Source organism: Malaclemys terrapin, chromosome 8 (assembly GCF_027887155.1).
Source record: "Malaclemys terrapin pileata isolate rMalTer1 chromosome 8, rMalTer1.hap1, whole genome shotgun sequence".
Lineage (NCBI taxonomy): Eukaryota > Metazoa > Chordata > Testudines > Emydidae > Malaclemys > Malaclemys terrapin.
The window spans coordinates 60,896,831-60,914,454 of record NC_071512.1 but is presented as its reverse complement, the minus strand read 5'-3'; positions in this window follow the sequence as shown (position 1 = coordinate 60,914,454).

The following is a 17,624-nucleotide window of genomic DNA, read 5'->3' as shown; positions in this document are numbered from 1 at the left end:
TGCAAAGCAAATTCATAATGAATGTATAGTTTGAATAAAATGAAACAGATCTGTGAAAAGCAAGTGAGTGAAGAATGCAAAGGAAATGGAACTTTCCTTACCAAATCAGGAAGTAGCATCTTTGCATGGTTTCCTTTCACAATCAGTACAATTAAATCTGTTAGTGTCTTGCATATGCAAAAGAGTTTAAATCCTACAGGCAGATGCATAAAAAATTTCCTAATATTACTTTTCTAGGGAAGCAGTTTCCAGATTTGCCACAAGGAACTTTTGGGAATGGGAAGCAGGTGGTCGCTGAAGTAAAAAATTAACAGGGAGGTGGTGCACAAGACAATATTATTATTAAGAGATGGACCTCTCTGTGAAAAGACTTGGGAACCACTGTCACGCATAATCTCAGCAATCCCATGAATATATCAGGAACTGTTTTTGAAATACCAATCAAGTCCTTTAAAAAACAAAAACAATTTTTTTGTAGTTCCATTATAATATAGAAATTAATTTTGGTAGAAACTCTCTATTGTGTGGGGACAGGCTGCTTTCATGTTTTGGCAGTTTTGTGTAAGTGCAACCTAAAGGGAAATTCCTTTTGTTGAATGTCACATTGGGAGTATGTGGGGGTAGTGGAGGAAGGCGCCATATCTTACTTTTGATGCACCTGTTTGCAATTCTGGTCCCTCAAGGCACAGCTGACACCATGAAATATGTTTTTAAAGTCATATTTGAAAGAGAGACAGATCACCTAGTGTAAAAAGCTAGGCATAGTTCATTTTTCTGCTTTTTATACTGTACACCATCACCTGATTTGCCAAAGGGAGGCTGCCAATGAAAATAAATGAGTGCGCAACTCTTATTTACAAAACTAAGGAGAGACATTTTTAAATCCCAAGCAACAAGTGCAGGTGGGAAGCCCCTACCAAATCATTTTCTAACTTTTCTAAACTGTGCTGAAGCTCCACCACAGGATATAGAGATGGCTAGACTCTAGGATAAAATATAACCTTACAGAGATCCTATGCCCAAACAAAAAAAAGGGAGGAATAACAATTTAGATTCCCAATCCAATAGGAAATATTGTATAGGACACAACCCTATGTAACAGCAGCACAGCATGTTCTTATGGAAGAAATGGGCCATCATTATAGACGTACACAAACACTTCTACTCAGTCCATGTGGATTCTCTTCCCCCTAATGTTGCAGCTCAAGCAGAGCTTTCAAAAACTAATGTCCCTGACTTTTTGCTGTAATGCCCTGCACTCCCCAGCTCACCTGCCTCTGTTGTTATATTTGCCATTATAAAAAAATAGAGAAAGACAAGGAGACAATAGTAGCACATGCAACAGATCCATGCCAACAGAGGCAAACCTACAAGTGACTATAGATGTAATAATCAAACTGATAATGGTAACATATGACTCTTTCAACAGATACAGGGAGCTGCTAACTCCCATAGAGTTCCTATAAGACCTCCTTTCCAAGTTAGGAGATGCATTCTCAGACATTAGTCCAACCACGGAGAGCCCAATTAAAGTCCAGAATGTTCTGTTGTGAAAGTAGAATCCCACATTGACTTGAGAAGTGAGGGGTGCGAGCAAATTGCAGCAGCCAGTCTGGGAATGCTAGCTAGTCTTGCCAATACAAACCATCATTAGATGGAAGTTAGCCATCCAGTTCAAGAGTGTTCCTTTTGATTCTGTTCAATAAACATGAGCGGACCCTGTACCCAGATAACATGGTGATGGTCAAGGTTTAAATGCCTGGAATGGAATAGAACGGACCACTGCTAGTGCTGTGTGTGTTTCAGATCATATTGTCATTAGTGATACAGAGATCAGACTTGAGATTAGGAACAACTTCATAAATGCCTTTTCCAGTAATATTTTTAGAAGATTTAAGTACGATTTTGCAAAAGGAAAAAAGATAACATGAATTGCTATTTTTCTTTCTGAACAATATAGCTCCCACTCTTTTCCCTTTTAATCTTTTTATTGCATGTTTTATTTTTAAATTGGATTTTGTAGGGTTATATGTGACTTCAGAAAGCAGTTGACTAATGGTTTAAAAACTCTGGTGCTGAAGTAAGGTGGAGTACAGTGTTTTAAATACCAATCCAACAAGCTCTGTAGAGTTATGTTAGGTCTTTGAAATCTTATTGGGTTATGACAAATATTTCTTTTAATGCATTTGAAACATTTGTTATGTGACTGGATTTTCTCAGCTAGTGATGAATGAATTTGGGGAAAAATATTCACAACCATATTCACAATTTTTAATGGGATTTGACCCGATTATGTTCAGGGCTCTTTTTATTTCCTTTAACACAAACAATCATGTAATTGGACTGTGTTTACATAAATCTTTGGGGGAGTGTGATGAGGTGTACATACCCCACACTGGGCAACAAGGATTTAAGGGATTATTTTGGTCAGACAGCTCGGCTCTGCCACACCTGCAGCAAATGCTTCATCTGCTGGCAGAATTAAAAGGCAGGGAATTAGCTCATTTGGGTGGCAGAGCTGGAGATAAGTAGACCTGCAGCTCCAGCAGCACAGTGGGAAGTCAAAAGGATCTGATATAGCTGCCCAAACGGGCTCTGCCTGAAGGAAGGGAGGACCCACCCCAGAGACAACCGGAGTTGGAAGTATCCTGTGGACCCTGAATGTTGGTAATCCTCTCTTACTTATTTTGGTGTGGACTTCCCCACAGGGGTAGGCTGTGGACTAAACTAACCAAGGGGGATGAGAGGAAAAGCCCAAGAAGGACAGCCTTAAGCAGCCTTGGTTGCCAGATCACTGGTAGCCCAAAGGGCCCTGAGTTAGAGCCTGGTGAAATGTGAGGGCCTGGGATCCCCTTTCCACAACCACTAGGCCATGCTCCCCAACCAGCCCCAGAGTGAGGATCATTCTGGAGGAGCTTTTACCACATAGATAGGAGCATTTTTATATAAAAGGCATATCTGTGTGTGAATACACATATTTTATTCATCATTGAAATGCTGACCCAGCCACCCAGCATACACTGGCTGGGAGTGTGTCAGGAGGCAGGGAAGGATGAGAGGAATGGGAAGGCCAGGAGAGGAGAGGGGTGTGGAAGGAAAAGTGCTAGAGCGGCAGAATGGTCTCTTGCACGTGACACTGCACATGTTCTAACCTCACAGCATGGAGCAAGGTGTCCACAATGCGGACAGAAGAGGTAAAGAATCATCATCCTGTCAGCTTCCCTCCAGAATCACTTCTACACATGACACATTGATGCTTACATGGTCCTGAGGTCAGATGGTCAGCCACTGAGGTGACATCAAATAGCTGCAACAGAGAACCATTAGCTCTGTCTTTAGAGAGAAATGGAGGGGTCAGCTAACAGCAGCTCCCTTTAGGAAGTAAGGATGACAGCCACAGAAGCAGCAAAGTAGATAAATGTAGGCAGTTGCAATATGGCAATGGAGAGATCCTTTCTGCGGTTTCATTTGACAAGCAGATGGCAGAAACCAGGATTGTGGCTCATGATAGGAAAATCACTCTGATGAATGGGGCTGTGCCCTGGATAGTGTGATAGAGGGCTCCTGCCAAGAGACTGGGAGGTTCTTCAGGGGCAACAGGAACACAGCAGGAGATGCTTGTGCAAGGCTTTAAACAACTGTAAGAGGGCCAGCACCTAATTTTCTAGCTGCAGCATGGGACCAAGTGCATCAATAAAAAATAATAAATTATAATACCTAGCTTTCCTACAGTGCATTTCATCAGTAGCTTTCCAAGTGCTTTACAAAGGAGATCAGTATGATTATCCCCATTTTACTGATGGGGAATCTGAGGCATGAAGTGGGGAAGTGAGTCACCCAGCAGGCCTATGGCAAAGCCAGATATAGAACCCAAGTTCCCTCTAATGCTCTATCTACTCAACTATGCTGCCTCCCCTTTAACAGTCTTTTATCATTTCTGGCTGAACTGAATGATACCACAGAGATGAAGAATATGCTGAATCCACATGCTGCTGAGGTGGGGTATACTGATACTGCTGCTCTCTGGGAAGTTGGATTGAACACAGTTGCTTCTTCTAATGAAAATTAGCAACAGGATACATCCCCCGCTGCTGGGGCTGGGACAGGTTACTGCAACTTCTCCTGCTGTCAGTTGCTTGTATGTGTGTCTGTGTTTTACTGCACCAAATTGATGCAAAACAGAGCTGACTGACAGTTATGATGTTCACAAAGTCCGTCACCGGATTGCATGACATATATGACTAAATCATATACACACACTGAGGCCCATAAATTAAATTAGAGATCTCTGCCAGCAGCAGAATTTCCTTGAGGCCTCATATATTCAGGGTGTCACTCAAACATTAGCACACAAACACAGGGCTATATTGTGCCTAGTCCTAACATAGCTGTAGGGAAAAGGGAAATTAAACTATTGTGGGCTTCATGAGGGCTTCCAGGATGATGTCTTCTGGCACCTGGAGGAACACAGTATTGATGCTCGTCACTCTGGGAGCAAGGGGGTAGGAGGAGTCATGCTTCTATTTCCTCCCTTCCTCACGACACCTGATTGTAGTTGGTTTGTATATGTGAGAGAAGGATGTTGTACCCCATAAGGAATATTGCCTACTGTTCCTCCTTCAATGCAACATTATCCCTGGGAAGACCTGTACCTGTTAGGTGTGTTTCTGAGACCATGGCCCACAAGGCTTTCCCTGGAAGTGTCTCCATCCATTGCACATTGCTTCATGGCACAACTTAACCCAAATTGCCAATGTGCTAAATGGAAATAGTGCTAAATAAAGTTGGTGATACTAGTGGAGGATGAGGTGGTGACAACGATGCTGTTAATCCCTGAGACCCAGCTACACTAATGATTGCATCTCTATCCATGATATGCCAACAGAGACAAACTCTTCTTCATAAAGCCCAGGACAAAATATTAGAGAGCCAGAGCTAAAATGGTTATGGTCAAGGGGATTTAGCTATGGAAAGAGCTTCCTCAAATGAGATCAGTCTAATCCAAAGTACTGTAAGACTGCTTTGCTGCAAGAACCTCCTTTTTAAGAAAGTTTGTCCATCACAATCAGATTGATGTGAGAAGGGGAAGGGAAGAAGAGGAGAAGAAGAAATATAAAACTGTAGATGCATATTCCTGTACCAGGGAAGGGAGTAGAGCACAAGAGTCTGAGGTCCAACAGTGATCTCAACATGCATATCTAACTAACTTTGGAAGCATATCTATACTTATGGCAGCATGCAGAGTTCAAGCCCTACATGTGTAGCGACTCACTGCGGTGAAGGGCAGGCTGTGTCCACACTTGTCTCAGAAGTATGTAGCTACATGCCATAGCAAAAGGCTTTGGAAGCAGGGAGGCAGTGGGACAAGGCTCTAGCAGCTCCCCACGACCTTTCACTGCGAAAAGGAAAGGCTCTGGTGGGAGGGAGCAGAGGGGAAAGGCTCTGGCAGAAGGTAGCTGCAGGAGCCTTTCCCCACTGCCTCTCACCCTTGTAGAGCTTTCCTTTCACTGGGGTGAGGAAAGGCTCCGGCAGCAGGGAGGCAGAAGGACACTACAGTGCTAAAAATAGCAGTGTAGATGTGGGAGGTATGGCTTGGGCATGTAGAGAGCTGTGTAGGGTTGATACTTTGGTGCTTCAGGTGTATAGGGCACTCTCCTTGACTATACTCATCTAAGCCACATCTCACCATCTACACTGCTATTTATACCTGTGCTAGCCAGACAGGCACCGTCTGTCCTCTAGGCACTGCCATAAGAGTAGATATAATCTTACATATTAGAGTGATTGGTGCTATAGCACACCCTAAAATAAACAGATGACAAGCAATTACTCAGTATGACAAGAAAATTAAATGTAAAGTCTACTGGTCATCCAATAATTCTGACTTACACCTTTCTCCCTCAGCCAGGGTATTACCCAACATTTTTTTAAAAATCTGTCAAACACAAAGAAAATATAATCATCTTTCTTGTACAAAAGAGGACGAGAAATTATTTAAATGTTTTAAGCCTGCTGATCTCCTGCTATGTATGTCTCTCTAAAGTGCTTCCTGTCTTTTTCCTTAGAGATTCAGCATTCCAGTGACTTCTTCAGGCACTGCAGCTGAAGTTAAGACATCCAGTCAGGGAACAGAAACCATGCCATATGATTTAGATGACCAGTCAAACAGCTGAATATTGAATTCAAAATATCAAGCACACTGAATCTTATTTTAAATTTCCAAGCAATGCACAGGCCCAAATGTGTATAAAACCAATTCATTAAAAAAAAGTACAAATACTGAGTAAGTTTGAGATGGTGATGATGATTCCCAGAAAAGATAAAGGAACAAATCTGATGGATAAATTGTTTGCATTGAACAAAATCATTGAACTAATTCTGTTTGACACCTTGCAATTAAAGTTATTATTATGATAAGCAATGTAATTATTTTTTTTCTTTTTCTTTTTAATATTACTCTGAAACTTTACCATAGAATGTTTTTCCTCTTCCTAGTATGCAGGTTTTTTGATATATGTGAGAGTGTCCTTTTTATGAGTAATGTCAAACTCTAGCATCTAAATCTGTGTTGTCAGTTACTGTTATGAAAGCAGACTGTTTGTGTTCTTTTTTAACTTGATTTACAGATCCTTGTTCTGTTGTAGTTCAAGTTCACTCGTTGCATTTCTGTTTGGTGTTTGAGATTTTGAAGTGAAGCCAGTACTTCTGGAAGACACTAGTTGATAGTGCAGTTTTATATCCAATACTATTTAGCCACAGAGCAGATACATCAAGGGCAATGCAAGCAGGTGAGTTGCTACTGGCTATATTTGAATCCCAAAAGGTAAAAGAAGAGTTGAGTATCCATGCCCATTCAGTTCTTAACTTGTTACAAGGGCTCTAGGTGGGATCATGTTTTTGTTTTGTTTTTTATTTGGAAATTGGATCTGGATCACCAATTAAATCTCATTCACCAAATAGCCACCAGAAGGTAATACGCTGTATTTGCGGCAGGACATAAGATCTGTGGATAGTGTTCCTATGATGGAAAAGACAGTTAGAAACATTTGTACTTTACTTGTAGTGCTTCATTAACTTCCAGGGGAAAGGTTGTTTTGCAGTTAAAAGAATGGACTGGTACTCAGCAAATCTGGGTTCAATTCTTGGCTCTACCAGAGTCCCTGTCTGACCTCAGAACATCGCTGACTCTCTCTGTTTCCCCACCTGTCAAATGGAGATAATGATTCTGCTCTACCTATGTAGCTTGTAAGAGTTTTGAGGCAGGGGTTGACTGTTAGTATATGATTATACAAGGCCTTGAATAATGGTGTCCCAATTGAGCCAATATTCAGAAATAAATAAATCATAGATATTTGTTACCTGGGATTTAGTAAACTATGTGCATGTTTCCTCTGAATATAAAGACCATTAATATTTGAGAATTAATGATGGAAAAAATGGGGGAGGGAGAAAAACTTGGAGGAATGTGTGATACAATCTGTTTTTAAACCCTGCATTTCCCAAGCTCCTAGTTCACATCTAGCCTCTCAAGGTAACAATCTACAAGTGTATATACAGCATGTTCTTTGTGTTTATGTATATATTATACACCCAACCTACACTACACCCATATACTGAGTCAAATTCAGCAAAGCTGTTATAGGAAGAAGTAGCATGTATACTCCTGCATTAGCTATGCCCATTGTAGCTTAAGAGATTCACCCATATGGATAATAGACACAGTTTATGCCTAAGCACAATTGGGATTCTGCCATGGAGTGGGGGAGCAATTTAAATCCACAGGAACTCCAGCAGAGGGAGTCATGGAGAGGAGATACTATACAAATAGATTCCCTGTCTGCCAACCATGTCCACATTTGGTGCAATAATGTCACTCCACATTCACAGGCAGTTGCAGTCATCTTGGACCTCTAAAAGGAGACTCTTAGCACTGCACCTTCTGCTATCATGTCCACTCCTATTTACATCAGCTAATGCAAGCTTCAGAACACAGTATTCATTTATACACATCCATAACCAAGTGAGGCAGGCTTTAAACTAAGGAGAAGGGCTTCAAACAAGGTTCAAAGTGGGAACATAAGAATGGCCATATTGGGTCAGACCAAAGGTCCATCCAGTCCAGTATCCTGTCTACCGACAGTGACCAATGCCAGGTGTCCTAGAGGGAGTGAACCTAAAAGATAATGATCAAGTGATCTCTCTCCTGCCATCCATCTCCACCCTCTGACAAACAGAGGCTAGGGACACCATTCCTTACCCATCCTGGCTAATAGCCATTAATGGACTTAACCTCCATGAATTTATCTAGTTCTCTTTTAAACCCTATTATAGTGGGAAGGTGACAAAAGCCCACAAACAGGTATAAAAACAGAGGGCTGAATGTTGTGTGTATGTGTGTGGGGAAGGCGAAAAATTACAAGAGGTAAAATAGTGGAGGAGTCTGCTCGATATCCTGGATGTCTATATGTAAATGCAAGGAATGTGGTGAATAAACAAGAAGTACTGAAAATATTAGTACATAAGTGAAATTATGACATCATTGGCATCATGGAGACTTGGTGGGATATAGCTCATGACAGGAATACTGGCATAGAGGGGTATAGCTTGCTCAGAAAGGACAGGCATTGGGGAAAAGGAAGTGTTGCCTTATATATCAAGAATATATACACTTACTTGTTCTGTGGTCCAAAAGGGGTGAGAAGTAGACCAGTTGAAAGAGTCTGGGTGAAGATAAAGGGAGAAATATGGGGATGATGTCATAGTAGGGTTTACTATAGACCACTATTTCAGGAGGAGGTGGATGAGGCATTTTTAGAACAAAGAACAGAAATATCCAAAACACAAGACCTGAAGTAATGGGGACTTTAACTATTGAACATCTGTTGGCAAAGGAATATGGCAAAACATAAAATGTCCAATAAGTTTTTTGGAATGTATTGGGAACAACTTTTTGCTTCAGGGGGTGGAAGAAGTGACTAGAAATTCTAAGGCAATTTGGGTGAAAGTGACCATGAAATGAGAGATTTTGTGATTCTCAAAGAAACAATTTAAAGGTGCAGTAGCAAACTATCCAATGCAAAGGAAAGATAAGAATAATAAGAGACCGATATGGTTTTTTTTGGGGAGTTCTTTAATGACCGGAAATTCAAAAAAGGATTACTACAAATAATGGAAACTTGGACAAATTTCTAAGAATGAGTATAAAAGAATAGCACAAGCATGTAGGAAAAAAATCAGAAAGTCTAAGACACAAAATTAGTTTATCCAAGCCATGGATATAATAAACAACAAGAAGAGGTTCTTTAAATACAGAGAAAGAGGAAGAAAGGTACAGCTCCTCTGCTTAGTGGGGAAGGAGATCTCATAATGAATGACACCAAGATGGCTAAGGTGTTTAATGCCTATTTTGCTTCCGTCTTCAATAAAAAGGTAAATTGTGACCACATATTTAACACAATTAATATTAGCAATAAGGGGGAAGGAATGCAAGCCAAAATAGGGAAAGAACAGGTTAAAGAATACTTAGATAAGTTAGATGTATTCAGGTTGGCAGACCTGATGAAATGCACCATATGTTAAGGAACTAGCTGAAATAATCTTGAAACTGTTAGCAATTGCCTTTGAGAATTTGTCAAGGATAGGATGAGGTCCCAGAGGAGTGGACAAAGGCAAACATGGTATATATCTTTTAAAGGGGGAACATAGAGGACCTGAGGAATTACAGGACAGACAACATGACTTCAATTCCTGGAAAGATACAGGAATACATTATTAAACAATCAATTTGTAAACACCCAGGAGACAATAGGTTTATAAGTAACAGTCAACATGTATTTGTCAAGAACAAATCATGCCAAACTAATTTAATTTCCTTCTTTGACAGGGTTATTGGCCTGGTGGAGGGGGGAGCTGTAGATGCTGATTTTAGTAAGGCTTTTGACACAGTTTCATATGACATTCTCATAACCAAACTAGGAAAATGTGATCTGATGAAATTACTATAAAGTGAGTGAAAAATGAATAGAAAGACCATACTCAAAGAGCAGTTATCAATGGTTCACTGTCAAACTCGGGGTCTGTGCTGAGTCCAATTCTATTCAATATTCTCATGTATTATTTGAATAATGGAGTGGAGAGTGTGCTTAGAAAATGTGTATATTACACCAAACTGAGAGGAGTTGCTACCCCATTGAAGGACAGGATAAGATTTCAAAATGACCTTGAAACATTGGAGAACTTTGAAATCAACAAGACCAAATTTAATAAACAAGTGCAAAGTACTACACTTAGGGAAAAAAAGCAAATATCCAGCTACAAAATGGGGAATAACTGGCTAGGTGTTAATACTGCGAAAAGGATCTGGGAGTTATAATTGATCATAAATTGAATATGAGTCAACAATGTGATGCTGCTACGAAAAAGACTAATAACATTCTGGGGTGTATTAATTGGAGTGTTGGTTGTAAGATGTGGGAGGTAATTGTCCTGCTCTACCCAGTACTGGTGAGGCCTCAGATGGAGTATTATGTCCAGTTTGTCTACCAAAGATGTGGACAAGCTGGAGGAAGTCCAGATAAGAGTAACAAAAATGATAAACGCTTTAGAAAACCTGACCTCTGAGGAAAGGTTAAAAAACTTGACATGTTTATTCTTGAGAATAGAAGCCTGAGGGGAAACCTGAGAACAGTCTTCAAATATGCTAAGGGCTGTAATAAAGAGGATGGTAATATCTTGTTCTCCACATCCACTTAAAGTAAGACAAGAAGGATTTGACATACTCTGCAGCAAAGGAAATGTAGGTTAGATACTAGAACAAAATCTTTTTAATTATAAGAATAGTTATGCACTGGAATAGGCTTCCCAGGGAGACTGTCACCTGTCAGGAATGGTCAAGGTATACTTGATCCTGCCGTGGCACAGGGAGGAGGACTAGATGATCTCAAGGTCACTTCCAGCCCTGTATTTTTGTTTCTATGATTTTACATGCCATATGCAAGTTTCTAGAGGCTCTCTCGCTTATGACAAGTGCTGGTTCTTCTGTCAGCACAGAATCGTGCCCATAGAATCTATGTATCCTAAACAAATAATTAGAAAGCAACATCTTACTCTTCTGAGATATTATCTATACATCATCTACTTATTAAAGGCCAGATTTGGGCACCCTTGAGTGAATTAATTTCAGTGGGATTAGTAGTTGAGCAAAATACAGCTCAGTGTAACCGCTGCAGAATCAAATCCTAAAGGAATATTGAAAACATTAGAAGAAAGTGTTAAAGCCTCTTATGAAATATCCAGTGTTTTGATTTATAACAGGTTCTCTTGATAAATGTTTGGCAATTTCCTCAAATCAAATTAAGCTCAGCGAGATCATTGTGTGTCTCATAAAACATTTGTCTGAAATATGCAATCTTCAAATGATCCAAATCTCAATTATGAACAAAGGGCACGAATTTGGTGTCATAAACTCAGCCATTTAGCACTGGATAAAACTGTGAATAGGCATATTATAATCCTTGTTGTGGCAACTGTAAATGAGGAATATTCATGTAGCAGTACGAAATGAAGTGTCTGTACATGGGAAGGCACATTCCCACTCCACAGTGATAACGCCAAAGGGCTTGGTTGGTTGCACATGCATCCAGGAGCTGAAGTTTGAGAAAGAATTATACTTAAGCATGCATCTAGGTTTCCTGGTGCTTGAGTGTGGTGTGCTCTGGTAAGTAGGTGCTGCATGCCTGCTAACCCTACCCTTATACAAGGGGTCATGAGATGGACAAAGAATTAGAAAGAACATTGGCTCTAACCCCAACATGATTAATGGAGCCAGCAGGATTGAGGAAATAATTTGCTGGTGGTATAGAATAAATATGTCTGGAAAAAGGAGAGGATCAAAGAGGGACTTCCATACACAGGGCTTGTGACAAATGTGCAGTCTAACCCAACAACATTTGATCAATCTGTAAGAATTCTTATGAAAGAGTGCGGAATTTGAGTTAATTCTTACCCCCTCATCCCCAGGTGTGCATGCCTCTGACAGTTAAGGTTGCATTTCAGACCATATTTACCATTTGGCAATATGAATGGGTCCACTATTAGGCTTGTTCAAAATTTTTCAGCTGAAACTGTTTTTCAACAGAAAATAGGATTTTTGTCTAAATGTCATTTTTGTAAAAGGTGCTTTCTCTGGAAACTTTTGACTTTTATTTGACAAACCAAACCGCTGAAAACCAAAAAAAGATTTGGTTTGGTGGCTGAGAGCTAAAATCCTTCAATCAGTCTTCAAATCAGAAATGTCTCTGTGTGTCTAGTGGGAGTAGTCATTCGGATGCATTGTGTCCCTATTTTTCTCTATGTGCCAAGCTCCCCAGCTGGACTACATATCTCATGCTACCCCAAGGCCAGGGGACTTCCATGTAGGATCATTGACTATCAGGGTTGGAAGGGACCTCAGGAGGTCATCTAGTCCAACTCCCTACTCAAAGCAGGACGTAATCGCTAACTAAATCATCCCAGCCAGGGCTTTCTCAAGCCTGAGCTTAAAAACCTTTAAGGAAGGAGATTCCACCACCTCCCTAGGTAACCCATTCCAGTGCTTTACCATCCTCCTAGTGAAAAAGTTTTCCCTAATATCCAACCTAAAATTCCCCCACTGCAACTTGAGACCATTACTCCTTGTTTTGTCATCTGCTACTACTGAAAAAGTCTAGATCCATCCTCTTTGGAACCCTCTTTCAGGTAATTGGAAGCAGCTATCAAATCCCCCCTCATTCTTCTCTTCTGCAGACTAAATAATCCCAGTTCCCTCAGCCTCTCCTCATAAATCATGTGCTCCAGCCCCCTAATAATTTTTGTTGCCCTCCACTGGACTCTTTCCAATTTTTCCACATCCTTCTTATAGTGTGGGGCCCAAAACTGGACACAGTAATCCAGATGAGGCCTCACCAATGACAAATAGAAGGGAATGATAACATCCCTCCATCTGCTGGCAATGCTCCTACTGTTAGCCTTCTTGGCAACAAGGGTACACTGTTGACTCATATCCAGCTTCTCATCCACTGTAACCCGTAGGTCCATTTCTGCAGAACTGCTGCCTAGCCACTCAGTCCCTGGTCTGTAGCAGTGTATGGGATTCTTCCGTTCTAAGTGCAAAACTCTGCACTTGTCCTTGCTGAACCTCATCAGCTTTCTTTTGGCCCAATCCCCTAATTTATCTAGGTCCCTCTTTATCCTATCCCCACTCTCCAGAGTATCTACCACTCCTCCCAGTTTAGTGTCATCTGCAAACTTGCTGAAGGTGCAATACACACCATCCTCCAGATCATTAATGAAGATATTGAACAAAACCAGCAGCAGGACCGACCCTGGTGGCGCTCTGCTTGATATCAACTGCCAACTAGACATGGAGCCATTGATCACTACCCTTTGAGCCCAATGATATAGCTAGCTTTCTCTCCACCTTATAGTCCATTCATCCAGCCCATACTTCTTTAACTTGCTGGCAAGAATACTGTGAGAGACCGTATCAAAAGCTTTGCTAAAGTCAAGGAATAAAACATCCATTACTTTCCCCTCATCTGTCAACTCCTTTAGCACCCTCGGATGCAGTGCATCTGGGCCCATGGACTTGTGCTCAGTCAGTTTTTCTAAATAGTTCTGGATCACTTCTTTCTCCACAGAGGGCTGGTCACCTCCTCCCCATACTGTGCTGCCCAGTGCAGTAGTCTGGGAGCTGACCTGGTTCATGAAGACGGGACAAAAAAAGCATTGAGTACTTCAGATTTTTCCACATGATCTGTCACTAGGTTGCCTCCCCCATTCAGTAAGGGGCCCACACTTTCCCTGACCTTCTTCATGTTGCTAACATACCTGTAGAAACCCTTCTTGTTACTCTTAACATCCCTTGATAGCTGCAACACCAAGTGTGATTTGGCCTTCCTGATTTCACTCCTGCACGCCTGAGCAATATTTTTATACTTGTCCCTGGTCATTTTTATGAGCTTCCACTTCTTGTAAGCTTCTTTTTTGTGTTTAAGATCAGCAAGGATTTCACTGTTAAGCCAAGCTGGTCGCCTGCCATATTTACTATTCTTTCTACACATCGGGATGGTTTGTTCCTGCAACCTCAATAAGGATTCTTGAAAATACAACTAGCTCTCCTGGTCTCCTTTCCCCTTCATGTTATTCTCCCAGGGGATATTGCCCATCAGTTCTCTGAGGGAGTCAAAGTCTGCTTTTCTGAAGTCCAGGATCCATAGTCTGCTGCTCTCCTTTCTTCCTTGTGTCAGGATCCTGAACTCTACCATCTCATGGTCACTACCTCCCAGGTTCCCATCCACTTTTGCTTCTTATGATACACTGTGGTGGCTCAGTAAGAGGGGAGACTGGTGCATCATGAAGATGTAATCCAACCAGGGAGCCTGGTACATTAAGGAGAATGAAGTCAGCTCTATCTGATATATGCTAAACAAACTTCTGTGACTTATCATCTTCAGTTATTCATAATATATAGAGAGAGTCAAGTGTAAGTACCAGAAACTGGGAGTAAATCATCTGGCAGAAAAGTAGGATCAACTTATTCCTGCACAAAGGGAGGCCAGGCCTCAATTCTTTTAAAAAAGCACCTCCGTGGGTTTCCCTTATATCTCTGTTCCATGTCCTTTTGTGCCGAATAGTAACACCACCTCATTATGGATCCAGTCCAGTCAAGTTCTTAAGTGTGTGGTTAACTTTAAGCATGCAAATATTCCTACTGTGCTCAATTGGACTATTCCTGTGTTGAAAATTTATGGATTTTTTTAGATTGGGGCTTCTTACAATGAAACAAATCCTATTTCAATTCCTATTCTGAAAGGCCACTGGAAGGTATCATAGAATCATAGAATATCAGGGTTGGAAGGGACCTCAGGAGGACATCTGGTTCAGCTCCCTGCTCAAAGCAGGACCAATCCCCAACTAAATCATCCCAGCCAGGGCTTTCTCAAGCCTGACCTTAGAAACCTCTAAGGAAGGAGATTCCACCACCTCCCTAGGTAACCCATTCCAGTGCTTCACCACCCACCTAGTGAAAAAGTTTTTCCTAATATCCAACCTAAACCTCCCCCACTGCAACTTGAGACCATTACTCCTTGTTCTGTCATCTGGTACCACTGAGAACAGTCTAGATCCATTTTCTTTGGAACCCCCTTTCAGGAAGTTGAAAGCAGCTATCAAATCCCTCCTCATTCTTCTCTTCTGCAGACTAAATAATCCCAGTTCCTTCAGCCTCTCCTCGTAAATCATGTGCTCCAGCCCCCTAATCATTTTTGTTGCCCTCTGCTGGACTGTTTCCAATTTTTCCACATCCTTCTTGTAGTGTGGAGCCCAAAACTGGATACAGGTATTTTCAGAACTGCTTAATTCTTTAACTATAGTCCTGTGCATGAGGTGGCGCATAAGCTGCACCACTGCACAAGTAGCACCATGAGTCACTGTGACACATCTCTCAGCCATATCTCCTCCTCTGCTTCCTTCTTACTCCATGACAGTAGTAATTTCCATCTGGCTTGTGGCAAATTACAACACCGCCTGCAAGCAGGATGGGTGGCGCCAAGGAACTGACCACTCCTCACCCCTCTCTTTCCACTTGCCCCAATTTAAGGGGCTGGAGTGGCACATAGTGTTTACTATGGCCTCCTCCGTGACCAGACCTAATATCTGGGCTGTCCATGTAAAGGCATAAGAGAAGTTTTACTGCTCCTTCCTTCTTTGTATGGGTCTGTAGTCCAGTCCCAATCTAGTCACTGGGTTTGTGGATCCTTGTGATGTCATCTCCTTGTGTTATTTCAATCTTGTTTTAAGAATTTAATAAGCAAAACACCTTTAACACTCTAAACTATAGAGTTTCTAAGGATGTCAATATTACAAAGGAAAAAGTGTAGAGATTAGGAAGAGACCTTTGTGAGGGTTGGGTTCTGCCATGTCTGCCTATGGTGGGGTTTTTTGCACCTTCAACTGCAGCCTCTGGTAATGGCCACTGAAAGAAGCGGAATATTGAACTAGATGGACCAAAGGCATGATCAAGTCTGACAATTCCTGTTTGATAAAATTATGTTTTTGCTTTGTTTACAGTAACAAGATTTTCCAGGGTACACATTTCTTCCCATTGAAAATAAACACATTAACTTCAGAGACACATTAAAAATGTATCAGGACCTCAGCTACTCTTGTGCTTCCAGTCTAATGTCCCAATTCCCTATTAGGAGGAGTTGGATTTTCTTTGTTTTGCATTTTCAAAGTGCTCCATTAAGTTTAAAAATGTTCCATTAAGTTTTATTAAACTCATTAGATTGAGAGAGGGAGAAGTTGCATTTTACACAGTATGCGAGAGCTACTGCACTGAGAAAGCCATTGAGAGATTAGGTTTATTGAGGGTGGGAGTGTTAAACAGAGAAAGAAAAATCAGACACTGACATTCTGCCAAAGGCACAACCAGAAAAAAAATCATCATAGTTTTATGTGGAATTTTTCAGGTTTTGCGTTTGTATTTTCCCATAGTAATGTATATTCTCCTTTCCAAAAGCACAAGGCTGTTTTGGTTCATTTGGGAAGAACTGACACTGTTGCCAATTTTCACGATTTTACCACAAGTCTAGTGATCTTTGGTGTGTTTCTGCCCCAGCTCCTAAAGGCGTGTGATTATGTGAGAATTTCAGCTTTCATTGATAAAATAAAATAGTACGTTTTTAGACCTCCTGGTTATGAAGACGTTGAAAACGTGGCAAATGCATCTTAAAGGCTCAAAACCCAGACGGCAATTAAAAAAGAACCACTTCAGATTTCTGTGTTGCTGTTTTTTAAAAGATCTTGATTTTTAAGTCAATCTCATAATTTGAAGGGGTGGGGGATGACTTGTCATTTTTAAATGTTTGGGGGTTAGCGATGCTGGGCTGAAGATATGCCATTCTCATAGACAAATCTCTCTCTTTTTTTTCCGCCTTGCTTGGAAGCTACTCTCCAGTTAACAGATGTTTAGTCCCTTCTACGCCTTATGTTCAGTAGTGGTTGTAATTTTTATGTTCAAATTGTGTGTGGTATTATACTGTAATGCTCTTTCCCTTGAGAGAGAAAACATTGTTGGGCAGAAAGTGACCTCATTCAACCTATATTTGTCCTAGTTCATATTAATTTCACATAATATTAGGGCAGATCATCAAGTGGAATAAATTGGCATAACTCCATTGACATTAATGGAGCTATCCTAGTTTACATTATCCTAGTTTACACTATAATCCCTTTGGTACAGTAAATATTCCTTTTTAATTAAAAAACAATATGATTTTTAAAAATCTATAAAAGAGACAAATAAAACCATCTAAATGAATATAGATTATACAAAATAATTAAATTATTAAATCATAATTGCAATGGTATTATAATAACATGGAAGTATCACTGCATGGTGAGGGAGAAAGGTGAAAACAAAGTAAAGTAAAATAAGTAAAACAAAAAAGTTATACTTCAAAAGGCTTTCAAACATGATTTCTGATATGAGACTAATTAATATTATCTCACAAGATTGATAATTGAGATTGTAGGGTTTTCCTTTTGACTGGCTATCCGAAAGAAGGGCAGGAGACATTTGACAT